This window comes from Mixophyes fleayi, chromosome 10 (assembly GCF_038048845.1).
Source record: "Mixophyes fleayi isolate aMixFle1 chromosome 10, aMixFle1.hap1, whole genome shotgun sequence".
Classification (NCBI taxonomy): Eukaryota; Metazoa; Chordata; class Amphibia; order Anura; family Limnodynastidae; genus Mixophyes; species Mixophyes fleayi.
The window spans coordinates 100,666,528-100,691,207 of NC_134411.1; the positions used below are offsets into that span (position 1 = coordinate 100,666,528).

At 39.4% G+C, this 24,680-nt stretch overlaps 1 long non-coding RNA gene across 5 annotated transcripts in view; it reads left to right on the forward strand.

Moving 5' to 3' along the window:
- LOC142104564 (uncharacterized) overlaps nucleotides 1-24,680 on the forward strand; it is a 383,703-nt gene that overhangs the window by 150,195 nt on the left and 208,828 nt on the right. Inside the window, exon 3 of one of the 5 annotated variants that reach the window (XR_012679599.1) lies at nucleotides 12,475-12,543. The exons of the other annotated variants lie outside the window; for them this stretch is intronic. This is a non-coding gene — a long non-coding RNA (uncharacterized LOC142104564). The remainder of the gene's footprint in view (nucleotides 1-12,474; nucleotides 12,544-24,680) is intronic. 5 annotated transcript variants of the gene reach the window in all.

Consider the following 24,680-nt stretch of genomic DNA (forward strand, 5'->3'; position numbering starts at 1 on the left):
ATCTAATTCATTGTGAGATCCATCCAGTGATTCTGCCATTACTTCTCTTTCCCAGAACTACTTTCATATATAGATATAGATAGATACTATCCAACAACATCTCTATTGATGAATAAGAAAAGAAAAACAAAAATCACATACAATGTATCGAAATATCAGATCTCTTGGTGAAACTCCCATCGAGAGAATCTGGGTGTTTCTTGCTTCTCCTCCTCCCTTGCTTGGACGTGCTAAATATCTTTAAAGTGCAACTACAGCCATTAGCATTATAAATGGTCGCGCACCTTGCAGATAGTTTGCCGATAAGTAGTAATTTATATGAAGCAAGTTCAATTAACACCCTTTATTCTTAAAGCTAACAAATCACCCTCCTCCCCCAACTAACCATTCAGTTTAGTTACAAATACAAAACCAATCTCTCAGTTCATCCTGTGACAACTAAAATATTTAATAGGTTTTTAATGTCTACATTTGGTGATCTGTGGTGTATTTTAACATCAATTCGGCAATATATGGCCAGTTATAGCTTCTTCATCTATTATACTTGTATTTATTATACCATACCTGCCAACATTTATCCAGGAAAAAATATGCTTCTATGCTGCATAAGCCATACCTCCGGTTTACACAGCCCCAACCAAAAGCACAGTCACTTGTCCCAGAACATTACGCACTTTGTACATGGTTCTATAATGAAACATTATCTAATCCAACAAGTGGCTGTGAGGTGTTGTTGCATTTATAGGTTTATGAGTCTCTGTTTCTACGAGAATATTTAAATAACTGTTGTTTTAGAACTTGCCCAAGAACACCTAATATAAAGTGTGGATCAGTTCATTTAATTTGAATATATTTGCAGGAACATATAAATGTCGAATTCAGTATCATATTTGCACATTATATGAATGTCATTAGACACACTCACTACAGCGTCTCTAGTTCCCTGAAAGTATCTATTGATGAGCTCTAGCTGCCCTCATTATGCCACAGGTGCGTTGCTTGTCAGAGGGAGCTGTGATTGGCAGTTCTGTATAAGCTATGCTCACCTGGGGAATACTTATTAGAGGTTTTGGATGTATGTGCAGTATGGATATCAGAGCCGTTTGGTATTATGAACAGGGCTCAGTGTTTGTCTAACAGGTAGGGACATGCTCTATGATGCAATTACTCTTTGTCGAAAGGCCAGCTCCATAACAATCTTTAATAAGACCACCTGCTAACAAAGGGCACTTGTCTCCTATAATATCTTCATTGGCCCAGTTCAGCCTCCCTGTTCCTCAGTCCCTGGCACTGACACCGACAAAGGTGATTTTCCTCAAGAACTGGTAGGGGTTGAATGGCATGCGATATGCTTGAAGCAACATACATAGAAAGCTAGCAGAACTGTCCTTAGATCAAGCCAAGGACATCATAGAATTGTCTGAATAACATAACGGTAAAAGTGACAATACTATTCAAAGGCATGGGTGCAACAGTTAAAAAGCGGTATCCATAGAATTTGAGGAATTCATGATCATTCCCATATTATTCACACATGTGGCTATAGCTGAGGTTTACACTGTACAGATCCAATTAGTGGGACTGTTACACCAAATAGATGTCGAACCACAAATTCTATAAGATAGCACTTTGTGTCAGCTTCAGATTTGAAGCTCATGGAAACTATCTTCAAACTATAGCTATTTGATGAATTGCAACCGTGTTCTGAAGCACGAAAGTTTGTTTAAGCAAACCACGAGAGTGTCACCAAGCTCTGAACAGTGAACGGTTTAGAAAAATTGTATATTTCACATAACTGGATATGAATTTGAAATCAGCTTGTGTAAATATTGCCTTGTTTGGAGGTAAATTGCATTAAATTCTTAGTGGAATAACAAATTTAATTTTAGGAACTACTAAGTAAATATACAAGTGGAAGTCTTTCCGAATAGCCATTTAAGTATGTCAATCAGTCAGAGGGCCGAGCGCTCTGTGCTACAGTTAGAACTTGACAGTCTGCTGCCCCTTCCTTCTTGATTCATGTTAATTCTGGAAAAATAAATCAACTTCTTCTTGAATATACATACAGTAAAGAGGTCCTTTCTGCAAACATCAAGTTAAACACATTTCTTCTGAGAATTTAAACTGTCCTTTCATTTTGTCCTTACAAAAATAATTAATCTGACATTTATGATGGACAGAAAGAGTCAGCAACATGTACTGTGCATAGTCATATGTGCACTGCTTCTAGCAAAGGGGGACAAAGGCCAAGGACGTATTGGTCTGTGGAGTATTCTAGCGGGGGTCAGCAAAAGTCAAACAGGAAAGAGGCACAGTAGCGCTTGGTGGGACTTCAGGGAAACAAGTGAGTTTATTTGGTCAGTAAAAGTTGACCACACACTGGTACATGTTTGGTTTGTTTATTTGACCAGCCATTGTACTATGTATGCACCGAAAATGGTAACTTTATCTGATAGAAATCCAATACTATTAGATTAGACTTCATGGTTGAATAAAGACCTTCTTCATTACATGCATTCTCAGCAGTGTATAGAATTATGTTGTGGGCTCTCCAGCATTATGCCTGACCAGATCAATTTAGTTTGGCTGTGGTCATAATCGTCATTTATATAGGGCAGCCAATTCTGTAGCGCTGTGCAGAGACTATTTCATTCACATCATTCCCTGCTCCGTTGGAGCTTCCAGTCTATATTCCCTAGCACACACAGATAGACGAGGGTTCATGTTGTCAGTAGGCGGTTAGAGTACTGATATATTTTTGTAGTGTGGAAGGTAACTGGAGGAAACCCACTTGGGAGAACATACGAAAGCCATTCCCTGGTCAGGAATCGAACTCATGACCCCAGTGCTTTGAGGCAGAAGTGCTAACCACTGAGCCACACTATGGTCATATTGCTTATTGATCTGGTCTTTGGTGGTCTAGTTCAGTGGCAGAAACTTGCTGCTTGTGCGCAGCTGGGAACGTCTAAAAGAATTTCGGCAAAATATGTTGTGCAACCTTAGTAAATTGTACTGTTCAACCATTGTTCATCTTTTCGCAGCACATTACAGCGAATTTGCTGGTTTTCTTTTAATGTAATTCTTTGGGGTAGTAGCATACTTAGGTTTTATGAAAGGAAAACAGGATATGCAGACAGGGAGCATCCATTATGCTTTCTTACAAAGAACTGAAGCAGCTTGTTACATTGACTACATGTATATTATTGTCTTTTACAGAATTATGCATTATACACGGTTTCCAAGTTGCTCTCCTATTCATATATCATTTATGTGATTTTTTTTATTTTTAATCTCCCATCTACAGCTGTTAGACATCAACTAGAAAATATTGTGCTGTATAAGACGGCAAACGAGCAATTCGTTGATTAAGTTAAATATCTGATTAGTTGCTTTTGGTGTTCAGCACATCTGTGCTATTTGCACTGTTATTACATGTCCGTATGTTGTTCCTTTCTATAGGATCCATATGCTAAGAGTTGGTAATATTTCAAGTTGGATATTGCTGGAGTCGCCCCTTAACCCTCTGGTAACACCTCTGAAACACGAGACTTATTCCGCTACATTAACTCTTCCTGAGAGCGACAAAACAGCAGCGTTTGAATAAATTGCTCCTTTTCATTCCGTCATGAATAATTTCTGCTTTTGGTGTGATGGAAACGTAGCAGTCAGATTCCCTTTTCCCACTGCTTCCTTCTGGAATGCAACTATGAACACGATCTTCTATTTTCTTGGAAAGCCGACGATCAAACAGAAGTTAGTTCAGAACTAAATAACCATTTGAACACTTTTACTTCTGTCTGCTAAGGAGGCTGCTCACACTCATTTCCCCTCTCCTAAAATTAGCACTCGGGAATGTGTTTGGAAAAATGCTGCTTGTATTTCTATTCTGTCAAGCATTAAAAATGGAAAGTGTACACAGTAGTTATTTCATATTCTGACGTATATGCCCTGTGCAATTGACATCAGTAGTGGATATCTTATAATAATGTACTGCTTTATAACACATCCTTTATCTGTAGCCCCTCAGTATTCTACCAATTTTTTTTGCTTTGACCCTACAGCACGCTATCCCGGCAGTGAGGGGGTTAATGTGAGCCATATGAACAGTGACTTCACTTGCTGTACAGTTGAGGCTTTCCCCTTTTGTATTTTGGCTGGCATCCCACTGGCACAGCGTCTGAGGTTGGCGGACAGAAAGCAGAGGTGGTCCCTCTTGATCTATAAATAAGTCAGCAGGATGCAGAGAATTTGATCGATCATATTTGTGGTTCAGCCACGTGAGTTTGGAAACAAATGATTCCCTGCCGTGCGTCATATCTGAGCATAGAGGAGATAGTGGCGGGGGACATTTATGTGATTTATTGCAGCTGCTAATAATTTTATTGCGGCAAAGGGAGAGGTTCTCCCATAAGGCGCAGGTCTTGGACATCTGACCCCTGCAGTTTAGCTATTTGGAGCCGGACTAGAAGGGAAATGGTGTGGTTGGACTTCTCTATTAATTACCACCATTATATACTTTTAATACAACTTGACTATTTTACTGCAGTGGTTTTATGTGTGGATTGAAGGAGAGAGTTGTAAGTCTCTTTTGGTGATATTGTTAGTTTTTCTTGATGATATGGATGATAATTACAGTGCATCGGTCACCTGCTTATCTTAGACTGAAGCAATATTCATGAGAGTACAGCCAGTGACATCAGTCAGACATAGGGCACAACGTCATTTTGCAGGCCTCTACTTACCAGGGCTTCATGCTGCCAGGATGTTACTGGCTCATAGTCTGAATAACATCTCTCTTATTGTATGTAGGTGGCAGGTCCACTTTAAGAAACCTCTTGTAGCTCAGTCCTATGGCTAATACCCAATGTGATGTCATACAAATGTGACTGTAGAAGAGATTATTGGCAGTCAGCAGCAAACGGTTAAATGGATGTTCAGTACGGAGTGTGGTTTGTAAAACCAAAGACCGCAGTATTATTTAGGGGATATATTTGGCAACGTCTGCATTTTTGGATATGAGATCAGACTCCCTCCCTCCCCTGTCTGTGGGATCCCCTGAAGTCTGCTGGTCAGTACAGATTGTGCTGAGGAGAGGCCTGGAGAAATCTGTCTGGAAACAATGAATCCTGAAATAGTTGTGATATTAGTAAGGCTGGGCACACACTACAGTATTTTCTGCCGATTATCGGACCGATGAAGCGATAAACTAATCTTTGGCTAGATATCGCATTAGTGTGTACACTGCAACAATGAACGATTATCGTTCCATAGCACATCATATTGTTTCATTTGATTTTTAAACTACTCAAATTTTCGTTCAACAGTGGAACAATGTCTTTTCGGTTCTGCATTGTGTACACACTTACAACAGGCAATGTCCATAGATCTCTATGGATTGTGCAGAGTCATGATCTTTTCAGCAGATGGTTATGACAGATGAAGAGCACAGGTCTGAAGGTAAATCGTGTGAACCGTGTACACATGAAGTGGCAGGCTGATTTAAGACTTTTTTTTTTTTTAATAAATAATTGGTAAAATCGTTAAGGATATCGCATGGGGGCATATTTTGTATTGTGTACCCTGCCTTATTCAGGAACATTTTCTAGTGTTTGTCCTATAAGCAAAACGTTTGTGACCTTGTGATGCTCTGAGTACAAACACTGAAAGCAGCATTGTCTATGTTAGTGATCCTTTACACTGCTGATCCTGCAATACATTATCTGACTGCAGAAATGAACATCTCAGGACCCAGATTTCCCAGAAGGCAATGCAGCCAGGAAACTGGGTAATGAGATTCACATTCTTATACTTTGGCTTTATGATTTTCTCAGAAGCCATGTCACTCTTTCAGCAGTAGCTGCAGTTGCCTAATTATCTATAGAATGTATTTGGCCAGCAGCTAGAGCTATCCATATACAGCAGTGAAAAACACCTTACGGCTGTAGGGGAAAAAAAAAACATATTTTACAGACTTGCAGAAATCTTGTGAATAATGCAACGCAGCTGTAAAGTGTGTGTGTGTTCTTAAGTTCAGGTATGACTACAGATCATGTACGTAAATACTACATTTGAAAAAGAAAAATTTTCACAATATGATGTGACTTTATTTATTTCTCTGCATGCTGTCCAGTTATAACATTTACATAGAGATTATTTGCAAATGACTGAATAAAATGGAGAAAATAAAAGTTTAGCAAATTAGTAAAAAACAAGAATGGGGTAGATATCTGTAAACACACTTTGTACTACATATATTGACCAAATGTGAACGCCTATAAACCACATTGAAAATGCTTTTGATCAGAATGTTTTTATGATATTCTTGTTCCCTGGGCCAAAAGCCATACTTACCAGCTTTGTTGTGTTGCCCTCTGGGAGATACCGTAGGGAGAGGGCGGGGTATGGTAAATTGCATAATTTTGTCCCTGCCCCATGACCCCCAACACCTTTTTTTTTTTTTTTTTTTTTTTTGCTGGGAGCAGGGCGAAAATGACATGAATCGCCACAAATCCCACCTTTGAGAGTCGAGGCAGACAGGATGCGGGACAATTGCCTGTTCTCCCAGGAGTCCAGGAGACCTACCTGGAATTCGGCAGTCTCCCGGACACTGGGAGAGAGGGTAATTATGCCAAAGCCATTTGGATGTTCACACGAATAACGCATCAGCACTCACTGAAAGCAAATACAGCTAAATCTTACCCACAGTGTCGAGTACTGTGATACTGTGTATATGAAAAACAGCTGTCAGATAGCTTTTGATAATTTACAAGTTTTTATTAAGTTGGTAACAATCATAGTCATAATAAACCTAACCCCTACCCCCTTCCCTCCCTAACAATGTACTTTTTGACATGACTGTTCATGTTTTTGTAAATCCAAGGTGCTTGTGCTAGCTGAATGGATCATGGCTGTGGTAAACTGGGTTACTTTTCTTTCAGTTTTTTATTTTTGTTTTACTTCTGGCCTACAGCAGAGGTAGACCACTCAAGTCCCAAAATGGAGGTCCACCAGAGCTGATGAGGGTTCCAGACTATTATTTAGAAAAATAAATGCGCTCTTATCTTACACCATACAATAGAGGGGAATAGTAGGTCACATTTAGGAATCAGGGGTCTGATTAATTATGGAAAGTAAAGCAAAAATAGTAGTAACTTTGCACCTTGGCGAAACCATGTTGAATTGGACGGGGAGGTAAATTTTAAAATGTTATGCCAGATATAAATCAGGCCCCAAGTCTTTTAGTCAAGAGAAATGCAGACTGTATTCATGTCCTCACTGATCTAACATCTTTTCACCTTTCAGTCTACTATTAGAATTCACTTTTCATTGTCTTCCATAGTATGTGTTTTTCTCTTCCGGCATAAATACAGAGCAGCGGTTTTCCCTTCAGGAGTGTCAGGTGTGCGAGAAGTGATATTTCACAATAGCACTGTCTGTAAAGTGTCAGTACTTGGAAAGACCTTTCTTAGAACATTTTCCTAATGGCGTTTCTCTGAACATGACAGTGTGCGCCTCTTATGATACTGTCTTATAGTGATGGACAGAAAATAATGGGAAGCAGCCAATTGCAGGAAACAAGTCACAGCAACTGTGGAAGCCCAAAGCTATACCACCTCTGCAGCTTACCACCTGTCCTTCATCCTAACACCATCCAGACTGATGGCCAGGACACACAATACTGGCTGAATCTACAAATCCCAGTATAAGAAGCATTGCAGATTACTTTCAGTGCTACAATTAGCAAATATGTTATTTGCTGTCATTCATAACATGTGACACAAAACCCATGTATTTGATTTACATATAGGCTTTCCTGTGGATTGTTTCTGAACTCTTTTCACTGTTGCATTCAGTGGCATAATAGTTTTAGTGCATAAGGAGGGCTTGGTCCCTGTACCAATGCAACCCTGTTACACAGCAAACTGAGAGGGTCATTCAAATAAACCAGGAAGTTGCTCCTTACAGCTCACTAAATTTAGCATCAAATAACAAGTTATCACAAAGCAGAGCACTGTCATAAACTGTGAATCTAAAATTAAATGACACTTTTATTTATTATTCAATGTCATTGAGTTTTCAGATTCTGATAGATTTCTGTTTATTGTTTCAGGTAGTTTTAGATGGATTGGGTACGCACAATGATTTATTTTGAAAATACACATCATTTTGGTTTTACTGATACTAATGGCTCCTGTCCTCTCTTTAGTCCAAGTAAATGTTTATTTTAAAGCAGACTAAAACAACCTGTGATTTGCTCTTGTGGAATTTGTAGTACTGCAAGTGCCGGATGATGGTGGTGTTGTATGCACTTCTTTGTTGTCCAGCATTGTTCTATCTAATGATTCAGTGGGAAATGGACATCTGGGTTGATTGGATTGGGTGGAAAATTGTAATCATAAAATGCTTGGATTGATGCTGCTACAAAAAGAGTGTTGTGTAAGGGTTTGCACAGACGACCATCCTGAATGTCACATAGACATTGAGATCACTGATCCTGGTGCCTCTGATGTGCAGTGGAAGCCATGGGTCAGATCTGAATGCTCCATAATATGGCAAATGGTGTTGACCTGTGATTGCCAACGTTGGTCGCCATGGCTTGCAAAGTTCAGCGCAGTTTTCTCACTTCCTCTTCCGTGTGGAAATTTGCGTGATAAATTCTTCCATAAGCTCATTAACCGCCCGTATAAACCAGGGTTCTGCCTGCTGAACGAAACCTAATTGTATGATTAAAGTCAAATTATCCTACAACTTCATACATGCACTGAAAGTCTTTCAGCTCTGTCAAATATAAATTGTAATGTGTGTAAAGCAATCTCTCATGTTGTGATTTACAATATGATTACATTTAAAGGATTGTATGTCTCTTCTACATTGGTGTGACTGCACAGAAATGCAGTAACTTGTTCTATAACAGATGTTTGTGTAGCCAACTGAAGCCTACTTTAAAGCATCCGTCACAAGTTGCTTGCAGAGAATGCAGGTATTTGTAGTTCAGTAACTGATATATGGGGACTAAGCAGACGACCACACATGGGATGCAGAATTCAGATTCAGTCTGCAGAATCCATCATCGCTCTTAGGCTGTGTAACAGTTATCAAACCCCTAAACCGCATGTTGTTTATAATCTGTTATTTATTATGGGGGCAGCATTTACAGTGCAAGCTCTTGTGGCACTACAAGTGCCAGCATGCACATAGGCACAAATGCATTCTGGCACTTTAAGTGCCTCAAACTGCCACAAACACTTTCTTGATAAATGCAGTTTGAGACCTGGCAGTTTTGATGCACGCGAGTTGATGTGCGTTTTGGCTTTCAGTAAATCTCACAGTTCACAAATAAAATGAAAACCTGTGGTTTGGTAAAACCACTGCTCAGTAAATTACTCCTATAGTGTCTCACAATGTTAAACCCGGATTAAATAGTGGCAATAGGGCACAACGATTACTTTGCAATTGACTCTAAGGACGCAAGGTTTTTGCCATTGTCAATCGTTCCTTATACAGTTGAAATACATATTAGCTGACTTGTCTGAAAGGTATGTCCATAAGGATGGAGATATTTTTACGCTTGTTCTAAATTAATTGCTCTGCGTTTCAAAGGAGCGCGGTCCTATTCCCTGGTGTAACATGCAGGTTTTACAAATACAGGTGAACACTTGGGGGCATATTCAATTAGGTTTCCGGTGTGCGGTAACGCGCCGGAACGGACCGCGGAGGCAATCCACGGTACCGCAATAAGGTTGCGTAGGTAAAGCCGTGTTATTGCGGTACCATATTACCGTCAATACTGCGCACTTTCCATGGTAACGCTCGTTACTGAGAACCTGAAACCTAATTGAATATGCCCCTTGGTGTATTTTGGCCTCAAACATTTTCTGTGTATTTACAATGTGAACAAATAAATATATGCTTAGGACGCATTTAATTTAAAGTACAATACATGCAAAGAAATGCTGATTACATGCATTACAAACGCATCATTAACACACATGTGAATGTGCCTTAGTACAAGTGTACCAATGTGCTTAGTTTAGATCGACACTGACACCCGTGTGTACATACCCTAAAACAGCAATACGGTTTTCATTTGTGCCTGGTCTGAAAATAAAACACTAAGATGATTGTTCGACAGAATAAACTGGAGACAGACTGTGGGTAACATTCCAGTCCCCCGGTACATCAAAATCCATTCATCAAAATAAACACATTCCCTGTGGACTCAGTGGATCTTTGTTTGCTATTCAGTGGCTAAATCAGCTCTCAATGACCAAAATACGAAATAGTGCATTAAAAATATATGTGTGTGTGTCAGAAGGAATGGCTCTAGATGGTAAAGGTGTTTTACAATAACTTACACTGATGGTGGGAGCACAGACAATATCTGCAATACCTGACCAAATTGTTGTTTATCATGTGATCTGCAGGATAATTGCATGAAATCACTGTACTGTGGACCCAGCTTTAGTGTATATATAAACACAGTTTTCATGAAATTGTGATTGGATTAAAAAAAATGTGCCTCCTGATGCAATCTGATTGTAGCATGTGTAGTATAATCACTCATTTGTATGAGATTCTGTAACGAATCTAATCAAAATCTACACGTTAAACTTTTCATTCACCTTCCTTCCAATGTGAATTGTAACTTTAATTTAATAAAGAAACAACGCTAGTTAAATTCTGACAACTCTGAAAGCAAAGAAGGAAATCTTGCAGCTGATATCATTATCAAGACACATTGCGCCTGGATCCTTAAGGAAAGTAAGGCAATAAAATGAGTAAGGTTTTCTCCTGGACAAAACCATGTCACAATGCAAGGGGTGCAAATTAGTTTATTTTTTTGCACTTTCGATATATTCTGGCTGTTTGTTCATGTAGCACACAAATACTTGATAGCTTTATTTGTACACTGAAATTTAAAGTTGATCTAGAACATGCCTTACCCCAACTATAAATCTGCCATTACATTTTAAATTTACCTCCCCCTCCAATGCAACATGGTTTTGCCATGGTGAAAAGTTACTTATTTTTTTCACTTTCCTTTCCTTAATGAATCAGGTTTATTATGTCCACATAAAAATAAGTGTGAGCAGAGACTCGCATAAACAGGTCCAGTGATGATGAGGGAGGAGAGAGTGTTACAGCCTTTGTACATACCAATATGTCAAAGAAAGATGAGGTGATGTACTTAAGTATATAAATATTCCAAATATTCACAGATGCTGTGTGTATAGTACTTTTTTTTTTCTTCATTAAACAACTATAGCAAGAATTGAGAATCCCCTTAACTTTGCTGAACTAAAATACTTAATTGGCCAGTAAACCCCCAAATTGGGGTTTTCCGACATTTAGAGGTAAATACAATGTTTGGTTAAAGCCTGGAATACCCTTCAGCTCTGTTAAGAAGCAAGGTTTAATATAGCACTAATAATACCAGATATGTAATCAAGATGCATTTCTTCCAGTAATAATTGTGAGGTTGAAGAATGTGGAAAATAAACAGGCTTTATTTTTGCATACACTGGAGAACAGGAATGGAGAGTGACTTTAAATAGCCTGATTGATTTCATTGTTCACTTTAAAGGGATACTGGTAGGCTAATTGGCTTCTGACAAAATTAACCTTTAGTGTATGCGTGATAGGGAATATAGATTGTAAGCTCCTGTGGGGCAGCAACTGATGTGAATGATTAAACATTTTCTGTCACACGTTGTGCTGCAGTTCTGATTATATTAGGAACTGGCCGGATCCAGGAAGAGTGGTACCAAGTGGCCAATTTACCATTTATTTCAGTATATTAAAGCCGCATTCTCTGCATTTCATATTGTATTTTACGTTGTTCTGTTTCATCTACAATGTTCTAATAATATTTGGAACATAAGGAACATTTGCATTGTTTTGGAATATGTGGTCGCCCCTTTTTTTGTGCCCAAGTTTTGTTTGAATGGATTTGGTGAGTGCGTTTTATAAATTTAGTTTAAGATGCTGTAACATTGTTGACTCTGAATTTACCAACCTGCTCAGTGCATTTTTGCAGAGACACCCATTTATTTAATATAAAGTCCTCTGCTCTGTAATACACAGCCTTTCATACACTTGTATGTTGAATAGTGTCTTTATTTGCTCTGTAAATTGTGGTGCTGTCACATGCTGGTGTCATAGCTTCACCATAACCATGAAATGATTACTGGCTTCACCTTGCAGAACTGTAGTTGTGCACAACCAGATTTTAGCAGATCATTGAAGTATTGCTATTCAGTTATTAATGCGCATTGTGCCATGCCTGGAATAAATATTCTGGACCAGCCGGAATCATTTTTTCTCTATCGGGCTTTCTGCACAAAGTGTCGCATCCTGTGTTATAACCGTGAGGACTGAAATGTGGCTGAAGCTCCTGCCAGGAGACACACAGGCCGCACAAGACTGATGGAAGTACGCAGCGCTGCTCTGAATCTCTGTTTCATGTGGTTTCAGATAATCTGCCATGGAGGAGTTTGAAGGAAAATGTTTACAGCCAGAACATTTAGATGGATCATCTTATCTGTAAGTCAAAGTGTGTTTTCAATTTGAATGCAATACTTTATTTAACCTCTGCACAACTCCCAGCACAGAGACCACTAGAGAGAGCACCAAGTCTGCCGTGATTCATCACCTTCCAGGGATTATAAACCCAGAAGTATATTCTATTTTATCTAACAGTGCCGCATTTTAAATGAAGAACTGCAAAGTTGTAAAAGAATACATTTTTACTTTAAGGAGGAAGACAAGTCCCTGTACGAAATAACAGATTGATGCAATTATTGTGATGGCCCTGGGGTCACTGAAGAGCCCGGCTTTGATTGGATGTGAAATGGTTATGTCAATTGGGTTCCCTGAGTCATTTTCAATTAAGAACTGTCCTCTTGGACCTAGATTGCTTTTATTTAGTCTATTAGGTGACTACTGGCTTTTCGTGTTTGATTTATTGTTTCAGAGGTCGGTGAAAATATTTTAGAAGACACGTATACCTTTTATAATATTTTACCATCACATTAAAGCTGATACTTCTGTCTCTCAGTAAATAGTTGCTAGGTAACTGTTCTCTGCCAGGCACCGGATAAATGTCCATCCTTAATAAAATTACTCCCGAGCATTTAACACCCAACAAAAATATTTTACAAATGTAATACTTTTACAGTTATCTATGGAAAATCATAATACTTCATTTAACTTTTATTGCAGCAGTTATATCAGCCTTCCCAACCAACCAATCACCATTCCCTCCTTTGTTACTGACCCTGCTGGGTTTTCAGTGGACAGTCAGTCACAATACAGAAATGACCTCTATTGACCCTCTCATAGTCCTTCACCAGCCCATTCCCATAGGTTGTAGTATGTGATTGTTTGGACTTTAACCAATATGATTGCCATATAACAGGAAGTCCTGCTGCTGACAACAATATAGTTTTAAAAAGAAAATTTTCCTCTTCTTCTTCTTCAAAGTAGAACTTCTTATGCTACACAGAGCTAAACATCTATTCACATTGTGTATGTGCTGGACTAGAACCACCAGTTGATTTTCTAAGCCAGGAAGCAAAGATCTTTACATGACAATCTGTGTCCATGACTGGTGCATTTCAAAGCCTGGTGATTGCAAAAACTGATAGATTTTTGATGATGATAATTTCTGTGAAACAGCTTGCAGACCACGCACAAATCAGTAATGAGTCAATGTCTCAATGATTGACAGTACAGTAATATATTTTAATTTACAATTTCTTTACTTTTTTAAAGTGTTTTTTTTGTTTTTTTTAGTGAATGAACAGAATTGCTTGTGTAGATTTATTGAAGCACCTGACCAAGTAGATTAATATCAGAGAGAGTATATAGGGCTGTAATTCCCACAAGCTTTTGTAGTTTCAGAGCTGCGATTGATCACACATGAGCCATCAAACTGTTAATTCTGGGAATTGTCTGTTTTGCACGGTGCCAAGTTGGAAGATAAGAAAAAAAGTGCTTTCAATAATGGCTTAGTGCATTCAGCCCTGAAGGCCAGTAACATATATATTACATTCTATGCTGGAAAGGAGCATTGATGAAGTCTTTCCCAGCCCCTTATACCTAAACCCTGACCAATGGAGCCCCGAGCTGTGTTATGCAGGCTCCTCACACATACACACTCGTAACGCATGCTTCTCCCCCTCCTGCCTCCAGCCAAAGGGAAGATGGAAGTAGATCAAAAAGAAGAGAGTTTGGCTCCAGTTCCTGTTCATAGCTGTACAGAAATATCAAGTCTGAATCAGGGCCAAGGCACAGGTGCAGCTCATCTCTGCCAGAATGCTGAGTCCGTTATCTAATTCAGGCAGATTAAGCTCAACACTTTGGAAGTTGTAATCCAGTACAGAGCTGCCCCTCCATGACCGCATTGTTCTACAGATGTAGTATTACATTACAAGAACATCTCTCCGTTCTATTTACTACAAGATACATTTACATTAATTCAGCGTTGGTGTACAAACAAAATAAATACTTGGCAATGGGAATATAGCTGTCAGGGAGCTGGTTACAACATTGTAACTAAAAAAAAAAGGATGTTAATAGACCAGTACAAAATCAGTATGAAAAATAGTATTAGCAAAAAATGTCAGTAATGCACGTTGCATATAGGAAGGTGTTGTGCCAAGGAGCAGTTTATACACTTCTCAGCATGGATAAAAGTTGTGAAAGGGATCAGTGATCCCTATATAAAGTGCAAGGTACGTTCACGCTGACCTCGCAGGGACAGGAATGTGCAGTGTTGCTACGTAGAGTTGGAAACTAGCAAAATAGTGAAGTTTTTAATAGTCTGAGGATTAATTTTGGTAGGAGTGGTTTAACTGCTCTGGTTATTGTATGTGTTTATTGTCACTATTTCAGGTAACGTAAAGGCAGCTAAACAATGTAAAGCTGGGTACACACTACACAGTTTACATCCAATAATCAGCTAAATCGGCCGACATACGACCACTCGTTCAAAAGTCGGGTCAGTGTGTGCAGTGACACGATGGTCGAAAAGTCTGGCCAAATGGACGATTGTCGCCTCATTTGGTTGGTCGCACCGTTTAATATTTTCGTTCCAATCTCGTTTCCGTTGTGTAGTGTATATAAACTTCTGACCGATCCACAACAGTGAGTACGAAATTACAGTCATTGCTCACGACAACATGGCTGTAAAAAGTCGCTAAAGAGACGTCCGCTCTTCCCTTTATCGTCCTAAACAACATTCTACAAAGGAAGAGAAGTATTAGAACACAAGGACATGTACTGACACTGGGGGGAAGGAGGTTCAGAGGAAATCTGAGGAATAGCTACTTGACAGAAAGGGTAGTGGGTAAGTTGAATAGAATCCCATCAGGTCACCATAGGTTAAAAAACAGACTAGAGGTGCTAAGTGGTTCTATGTTGGTTCTCTTGCACAGTTTTAGTGATTAGTCATTAACTTTGTGCCATACCATGTGCTGTGTACACACTGTGCCCATACCATGCACATCAACTATATGCTCTTTACTGTGCATGTTACATACATGTCCTTACCATTTACACATTACTTGTCTCAACACTAAGCTAACTGGGGGGGGGGGGTGGGGACTATGGGTTCAGTGGTGGAACTACCGTGGCAGGTGCCATGGACCGTGGTCCATGGAGTTAATAGGGCCAACTGCACCGCATATACAGAGGGTGGTGGGCCCCACAGCTCGCTAGTTCTGCCGCTGTATGGACCTATGATAAAATATAACACCCTCCTCCCTAGTATGAGCCTTTTATTCCTAATAAAGTGACCACACCAAAGACTAGCATGATGTTTTGTTATATTTTTCATGTGTTACTGATCGTTTCAAATCGCCTTCAAATAAGCCACTATATTGATGTACAATGGTAACTTCTCAGTGGTGAGATTAGAGAAATAACCAATGCAGATCGGTGGTATTTTATTACATTGGTGGAAACACAGGACTGGTTTGTTACAATGCTTTATTAAAAGGATGTCCGGGAAAGGAGAAAAGTTCCTTGTACAGCGATGGGATTAGGCGACACCAGGGAGATATTCGTTACCTCTGCACATGTGGAGGCGCGATTCTGTGTGTGTGGAAACAATGTCTCACTGCCCGACTGTTATTCTGTACTGCCCTGGAATCAGATGATTTATAGATAGAGGCCCAGTGTCCTGCCGAGCTCACTATTTATTTACAGCTACCCCCCTCCATTTACATCCTCTTGTCTGAGAAATCACCAGCCTGGGGTGTCTTACTTGGGTGTAGACAGTGATCCAACTTTATCACAACTCACGTGAAGTCATCATGAGTTAGCGTGACTGAGAGCCAACTATATGTAACTGTCTATGTATTATAGAGCTCATTAATAAACCTGAAATAACCTAAGTGATTATTTCTGACTCCTTATATGCTGTCCATTTTGTTATAATATGCAAAAGGCTCTTTATTTTCATCATACTGGAAAGGGGAAAGAGATGAGGGTTATTATATAATTATTGTAATAATTGTAGTCTGTGAAGTATGAAAAATACTCCGATTAGTGGATTGAAACATGGCCGCCATGTCTAGTGTGTCACACGCTGTCCTCTGCTTTTTAATGGTCTCCCAGTTATAAAATGTGCAGCCTGCAATTGTATCACGGAACAGAATCAAGATTCAGGGCATCACATACGGAACAGTTTATAATAACAGTGCAGGTTCTTTATAAGAGCATTATATAACAGCAGAAAGTTAATCTGGTCAGAGTCTCCTCAAACCTCAATAGGGCTTTCTTTAATAAAGCGCTGCGTTTTCAGCACATAATAGGAAAATATGTAGGCATGCATTAGAAGTATAGGATTCCTTATACATCATAAAACAATTTCAAACATCGATAAATCATTAAATACCAAAGAAGATTACATTACATTTTTTCCCCATTTTCTGAAATGGATGTTTAAGATTTGTTATGAGCTACATATGCAGCAAGAACTGTTTAAGCCTAACAGATCCATATATCACAGTGAAGCCATTGTGTTTCTGTGGATGCATATGCAGAAATGACCTCTTATTACAACAGACTTTTTAGGTTGCATTAGTGTTCTCTGATTCTTACTGCATACTCTCTATTTTGTCTGCAAGTGTTATACTTGTTTCAGTCATCCTTTATATTAACTTGATTCTAAGTAATTTGTTTAAGTCTATTAGTTATACTTTTTTTTTTTTTCCCCAACAATGATTTTTATTGAGAATTTTAATTGTCAGGGGTACACAAAGGAAAAAGAAAATAGGGAGGAGGGAAAGGGGGTACAATGCACGTAAAAACTCAAACATTACAATGTGAGTATACAATACAGTCAAAAACAGGAAACATGTCAAAGTGACCAATCTGACTGGAACACAACATCGAGGAGAAAGGTAGATTTTACTGCGAGAGGGCTTCTTGCGTAGAACAGGAATGAAGATGATAGGGTGGCTCAAAATATTTTCCATACTTGCCAACAATCGCAAGGAGAGCTCCGGGAGATAAGATGGAGTTGGGCAGTGTTCTGTTTGTCGCGTTATCTGGCCCCGTCCTCTAAACAGCAATCACCCATTCTAACCAATTGTAGCAGAGGGCGGGGCCACAATGACGCATGATTTGCGTTCTAAGTCCCGCCCCTGTCACATTAATATTTAGATTATTATGATCCAGGAGGTTGACCTGCTCTCCCGGGAATCCCGGAGGACTCCCAGAAATTCCGGGAGAGTAGGCAACTATGATATATTCCTGCCACGGAAACCACTTCATGTGAGGGGTTGTGGCAGAGTAGGAGTGCGGGACCCCTATGATTTACATGTCACAGCTCAATTGGACTTTAGAGATCATTTTGGAGATAGGGGGAATGTGTGGAATCTTCCAGGCCTATTAATTATACTTTTAATTCTTGTTTCTCCAGTTTATTCTAACATCACCACTGCAGTTTTTGAAAAGCAATTCAATCTTCTAAGACATTTTGTGATGTTGAAGGATCCTTTCTATTAATACTATTGGGTTTTCCCTTCATTTTCTTAGTGTGCGAGGGGGAGAATTCAATTCTGAGATAAGTGCCTTGTTCGTGCTGGGGGAGTAAATTAGTTTCAGAACCCGCCGCGCCATCCATTAATGTCTGTAAATGCTGTATTGTACTCTGTTTTTCTCCTGTACTTGCTGATTTACACTCGTGTTTGTTGTTCTTAAATCATCTCCTTATGTACAGTTATGCATTATTCTTCCTCTGTAGTATAGAGCACATAGAGCGATAATAATGTGACATAATATGATAGCAGATTCTGAACAATCATTTCTCATAAACTTCCCGCATGTTTTATAATTTCACCTACACATCAGATAATCTCCCCCCTGCCCCCTTATGTTCTCCTCTCCTGTGCGGTGTTTATTACCCGTGAATGGTTAGACCACAGTAAATCAGGCGTACTGGGAATCTCAGAAAATACCTGGTCTGCAGGCATGCAGAGCTGTGCTCCTACCACACAGGGCAACACAGGATGTCAAGATGGATAGAGAGCACATTAATAATGACAGACTGCTCATTTATATACCTTTAAACACAAGCAGACTCATAAGATTAAAACATGGTCATTAACAAAAATGAAATAAAAAATAAATAAATCAGCTCTCTGTGAAATGATCTTTTCTCTAATATCCATTTATTTCCACCAGTTACATTAGCTACAGAAGTAACCATGAGGTTTATCAATCAGTTTTTCATTCAACTTCTAGAACTCCTAAGAGAACTTTTCTGGGGGTAACAGTGGTGTTGCCCATAGCAACAAATACGATTCTCTCTCTCATTTCTAGTGGAGAAAATGAATGCTTCTTATTGCTATGGGAAACACTTTTCTGCTAAATTGCCTGTAGAATAGTAAAGGTCCTCTGGGAATATCTAGCCTGTAAATTAAAAAGGCCTCTATTGCAAAGTGTTTAAAGGCTGTATACACCATGTTTATATGGAGAGAGGGACCTTTATAAAGCCTGGTGCTTGTAAAAAGTAATGTCAAACAGATTTATTAAACACATTGTTATAGATCTCCCGCAACTGGTTTTATTATATTAAAAGTTACCATTTGTCCCAATAACACTAGTAGCAATGGTATTGAATTTGGGATTTTTGACGTGGTTTGACATTCGTGGTTCCAACATAATCTGTTAATGCACATTTTCCTGCTGTACTTGCTGATTTACACTCTTGTTTGTTGTTCTTAAATCATCTCCTTATGTACAGTTTTATGTATTGTTCTTCCTCTGTAGTATAGAGCACATAGAGTGATAATAATCGGTTGATGCACATTTCCAACTGATGACTGTATATGTATTTTTGTAACTAGTATACAGTTTAATACACATTTTGGTCATAATGTCCTTTCTTTGAAAAGCTTACATTTTGTCAGTTACTATACTGGCATTTGAGACCATGTAAAACCCAGACACAAAACAAAATATGTTGAATCTTAGAAACTCAAGCCTGGATCTAAAAGGTAGCCAGATGTGTGTCTGAAATTGTACCACTTGGGTGTTCTCCAATTGTTGTGGAACTACAAGTTCCAGTATACCCTGCCTTTGTAAACCTTTAGCTGTTCATATATATGGTTACATTTATCAGACATGCATTACAAGCTGTGCTTCCTCTCTACGTACACGGATATTAAATACAGATGAAATATACTGTTTGTATCAATGAATGCACACACAGTGGAGGGCCAGAGATGTCACAGCTTAACGGACTGAAATTTCAGGGTTTGTTTAATTTATTTTTTTGCATTTTAGTTTTTTTTTACCTGTATGATATCCCATTAGGGCACTTTGGTCTCATTTACTGACATTACTTTTTGGTGCAAAATTTGCACTAAACTGCATCCAGACACTTGTTTTCATTAACTTTCACTAGACGGGTACAACCGAATTGCTGAACGGCTTCTGTGGTGCCGTACTTTCAGCTGCCTGTAATGGAATGGAGAGGTAGTACTAAATTAAACATGTTTTAAGGGAATGTCAGGGTAACAGATAACAATGTATTTTACTTTCATGTTTAATATATGAACATTGTAATTTTGGTATTTAGCGGCCCTTTAATTGTGCCCCCCCCCCCCTATGTCCAGGCTGCATTAAATGTTTCCAACCACTTTAGTGTCATGACTCAGAATATCACAACATGTCACAAGCTTACTGTTTTTCGTTGGAAAGATGTGACATTGGTAAATCTTAAGTGGTGTACCTTGGTCATTAATATGAGCCATGTGCTTCAACAAAGACTTCTCCATCTGCTTAATTGCTCTGTTTTAACATTTATTTTATTTTCAATCCCCTATAATTATTTGTGTGACAAGTAAAATGGCTTACATATGTTGTATTTAATATTGTGTCTTAAACATTCCCCTATATAACTGCACATATATTGATATAGTTGTTATCACCATCGGTTGTATGATGCTATGTAAATTTCTTGTGCACTTATAGTTCTATGTAGTTTTAAATCATACTCCTGGCATGTTATAGGTTTAATCTTGGCGATCGCTCTGCCTGCTGGCTGATAGTGTAAGGGAAGCTGTAGCAGAGAAGGTGTTGAGGACGTGGGAATTCCGTTGACAAACGTTAACCGTGGAAGGGAAAATAGTGCCCTCCCATACATAAAGCTATAATAGTATATCCAAGTGTGGGATTTTTGTTTTAAGAATCCCATTCTCTAGAAAGAGAAAAGTCGCCTTTGTCTGTACACAAGCGTTGTGCAACACTCGCCCCAGACTTGTCAACATTCCTAATGTGAGAATTTAGACACCCCTCAATTTGTTGGGCCACATCCAACTTGTCCTCTGTAGTGTCCGTCTCACCTACACACAGTGTAGGCCGCCATTTTGTGGGTTGATCCATTATTTAAGAGGATGCAATTTTACCAGAAACTCTTGTTGTCACTGAGACATTTCATGACCAAATATTCCTTAGACTCTGGTTCATAGTAAATTGTTAGATTACGCTGTGCCTGGCCCCGCCTACAAAATGGCAGCTTCCCTTATCTGAAGCGATCAAGTGCAGTCTAAAAAAAAAGGAAGAGAAGCTTCAGCAATACTATCTGCAGCGCAGAGATATTTGATGCAACATTAAAAACAGTAATGTATTGTAGTGTATTGTTTTGGGCAAAAGTAAGTTACATACAGAAAACAGATGATCAATATTCCGTCCTCATTGATGAAACAGAAGGATGAATTATACACAATTTGATGGCAGTGTCCCTTTGACCATAGAATAGCACATTGAAAATGACTAGATGAATGTCTGCCCTCTGTCCAGCCAGGTGGGAAAGACATTAGCCTCATCTTCCAAGTGTTGGACATCTGAATGTGGTTTATAGTCCTTGGGATATAAATTGGAGAGTCCTTGTCATTCCATGGGAATCGGAAGTCTCCAAGCTGCAATATCCTATTCTGCTTTTACTGCAGGTCATGCCCTGTAAGCAGCATCTGTCTGTCAGACACAGTGCATCCGTGTGCGAGCGGGGAATACTGAGGCTGCAGGATTGTACTAAGGTCTGATACATCACGCCAACGTCACTTCTTATGTACGGCGACTGCATAGTCTTTAGGTCTGCCCTCTGGACTTTCTGTTTTCATTATTTGCCTTAATGGACATTAATAGCATTACTGCTAAACTGGTTAGGTACAGGAGTCTTTTATGTCACCCAAATAGAGCGATGTCCTTGGATACGTCCTCTGTTCTGTGCATTTGATACAACGGTATCCTCAGAGCAGCAAGAACAATGTGCTGTGTCTGGATGATAAATTGTTGCTGTGAGACACACAGGAGGAAGCCAGGAAGATACAACAATGCATTCTCATTATGTTTACTTTCAATGTTAATATGAACGTACTGTAGGAGAACTGTTTTATAGTGGTGCTTACATAGATCAAGCAGTAATGTCAAGTGAGCTGTAATGAGCTAACTAGAGCTAACTGATATATATAATACATTCAAGGACTTTTCAAAACAGAAGACAGATACAGTACCTTAATAGCACTGTCTCATAAACCAGGACCTAGAGAATGTAATTAAAGATGTGTGAATAGAGAACTGCAAGTAGCTCCTTGTACTGCCATGTGTGCATCCAGATACATAGACAGCTGTGTCCCTTCTCACTGGCCTCTGCAGTCTGATCTACATGAAGCTGGACGGATGAGTTCATCCTACAGTTACCCCTTCATTCTATTCTCTCTCTGCTTTCCTGTCAACTTTCCTATACAGTATAAAACCTTCTTATGCACCCTTGGCCGATGCAACCACTCGGTGAACCAAGGTGGTCCCCTAGGGAGCGAAAGTTTAGGGATTGTCTAATACGCTGGGGGATTGACACAGCGTCACCCATACAATGTTATTTTTCTTACGTATTTTAAATCTTTGCATTTGTTTGTAGCATTTTAGTTACAGAAATCCTTTTGGTTACAGTGAGTAAATCTACAGACCACCGCATGAAAGCTGCGAGCCAGGGCAGCATATTTGTGTTAATGTGACATCCTTTACACGGAGCATCCTATGTTACAGCAGGATTTACAGCTTTGGTTGGCATTTACATTTTTTTTATTTTCCTAATTTTGCCAGTGACACAGTGGAATAAAAATATGATTTAGAAGGCAACAAATCTGTGTTGCCCGCACACGTGTGTGTACAAAGCAGACTTTCCAGCAGACATAGCAGGCACTTGTCTATGGACACATGTAAATGAAGGCTGCATGACTGCCAGGTGCTTCCGGGAATCTGTATAATCTACAATGTTTGCTTCTTCTCTGAATACCAAAATAAACAATTACTTAACTTATTTTTCCCATCTAAAGGCCAAATATATTACTGAAAAAGCACATTAATGCATAAAATCAGGTTACAGGTCCAATAAATGTATAATTTTTTTAAATGTGTACATGTATTTTAAAGGCTGGCATAATTTATCAGAGAGCCAAACATGGCATAAAGTGTGCATCCTCTTTTGCACTTTGCACAAACTCGTCTGCGCATCTATACGATGCATTTGTGAACCCTTAACATCCATACACTATTTACAGAATGTGGCCTCATGACGATACACTATAGGTGAAGTTCAATCATAGCCCGCAGGGATGTGGACGTGAGTAGCCAATCAGAGCAGTTTTCTCACGCTCCAGCCAATCTCACTCTTCATACATAACGTTGGTCCTGTTTCTTGTCACAGGGCTTTGGTTTTTTTTTTTCACTATTGGATTCATCTTTCTTTCATTCAGGACAAAAGTCATAAAGAAGCCAAAGTATGTAGGAATAAGATAAAGACGGAAACAGGGGATTTAGGTGGTATTTATTTTAGATAAATATTTTTTATCTGGGGCCAGCGGATCCTTGTTGCCATAGGAGAGGCCAGTGTAATTCCAGATCAACTAGAAGGACAGAAGAATGACTTTATCTGCATACACATGCTTCTCCAGCATTATATCTTCAGTCCGTACCAGGCAGAGTTGTTTGCTTGTTCCCCGTGGATATGAGGGCTCTGCTCAGCTCTCTGCATTGCATACAGTTGTATCCATAGAGCACTATTTTGGTTGTATCCAAGGACAGGGTAAAGAACTCTTGGGGGCTGCACAGTGGTTAGCATTGCAGTTTCACAGCCCTGCCATGAGTTCCAATCTGACCAGTGTACTATTTGTGGAGTTTATATGTTGTCCCTGTGTTCCTGTGGGTTTCCTCCCAGCATCCAGAAACATACTGGAAGGGTGTTCTGAGGAGACTGACCCTAGAGGGTGATTGTGTTGTAAAGACTTTAGACTATAAACCCCCTTGGAACAGATGTAAATGATTAAACTCTCTGAAAGTGTTGTCTATTGTTGGCGCTGTATAAATGTATAATAACAATGTCTGAAAGAGATAAAGGCTTTGGTAAAAAGAGAACTAAATCCGACAAATACAGCTGTGTAGTGAAAGTTGTTGGAGAGTATTATAAAGCAGTAACAAATTGATCCATTTCATCCATAAAGTTTATTAATGTCAGACCATTTTATTACTTATTCATACTTACCTACTCTCCTGGAATTCCCGGAAGGCTCCTGAATTTCGTGGAGTCCTCCTGGACTCCCGGACGAGTAGGCAAACCTCCCGGATTCGTCGAAATTCACGGCATTTAATGTCGGGGGTGTGGCTATGGTCTATGGTGACGCAACAACGTCACCACGCCCCCTCCTACCCACAGTCACATGACTCCTCCCCCGGGAGATCCCAGGGGAGGAGTTTTGAAAATTGGCATGTATGTACTTATTATATAACCCCTCCCTCACTTACCACCAGGTACTTTCTCTGTACCCTCACTGTGGTGCCAGTTTTGGTCTGTGTTTTAAGTTGGCGGATTAAAGAGAGGGCACTGTACAATTGACTTGTATAAGAACATATCAGACACTTGCTTTGATGTCTCTGGCAGCTACAACTGCTGCATCTGTGTGTCCTTCTTGCAGTATTTTCCTAGCTGAGTCTCTACAGAGAATACTCTATCTGCTGGGTGTTGGAATCATATCATAACCCGCTCCTCTGAGTTCAGCCATCGCTGTGTTTACATGAAGAAGCGATGATGCACGCTGTTCCCGGGGAGATGATCTAGAGAGAGTTATGCATATGGGACCCAGACTTCACTTAATCTGCAGCAAATGTTT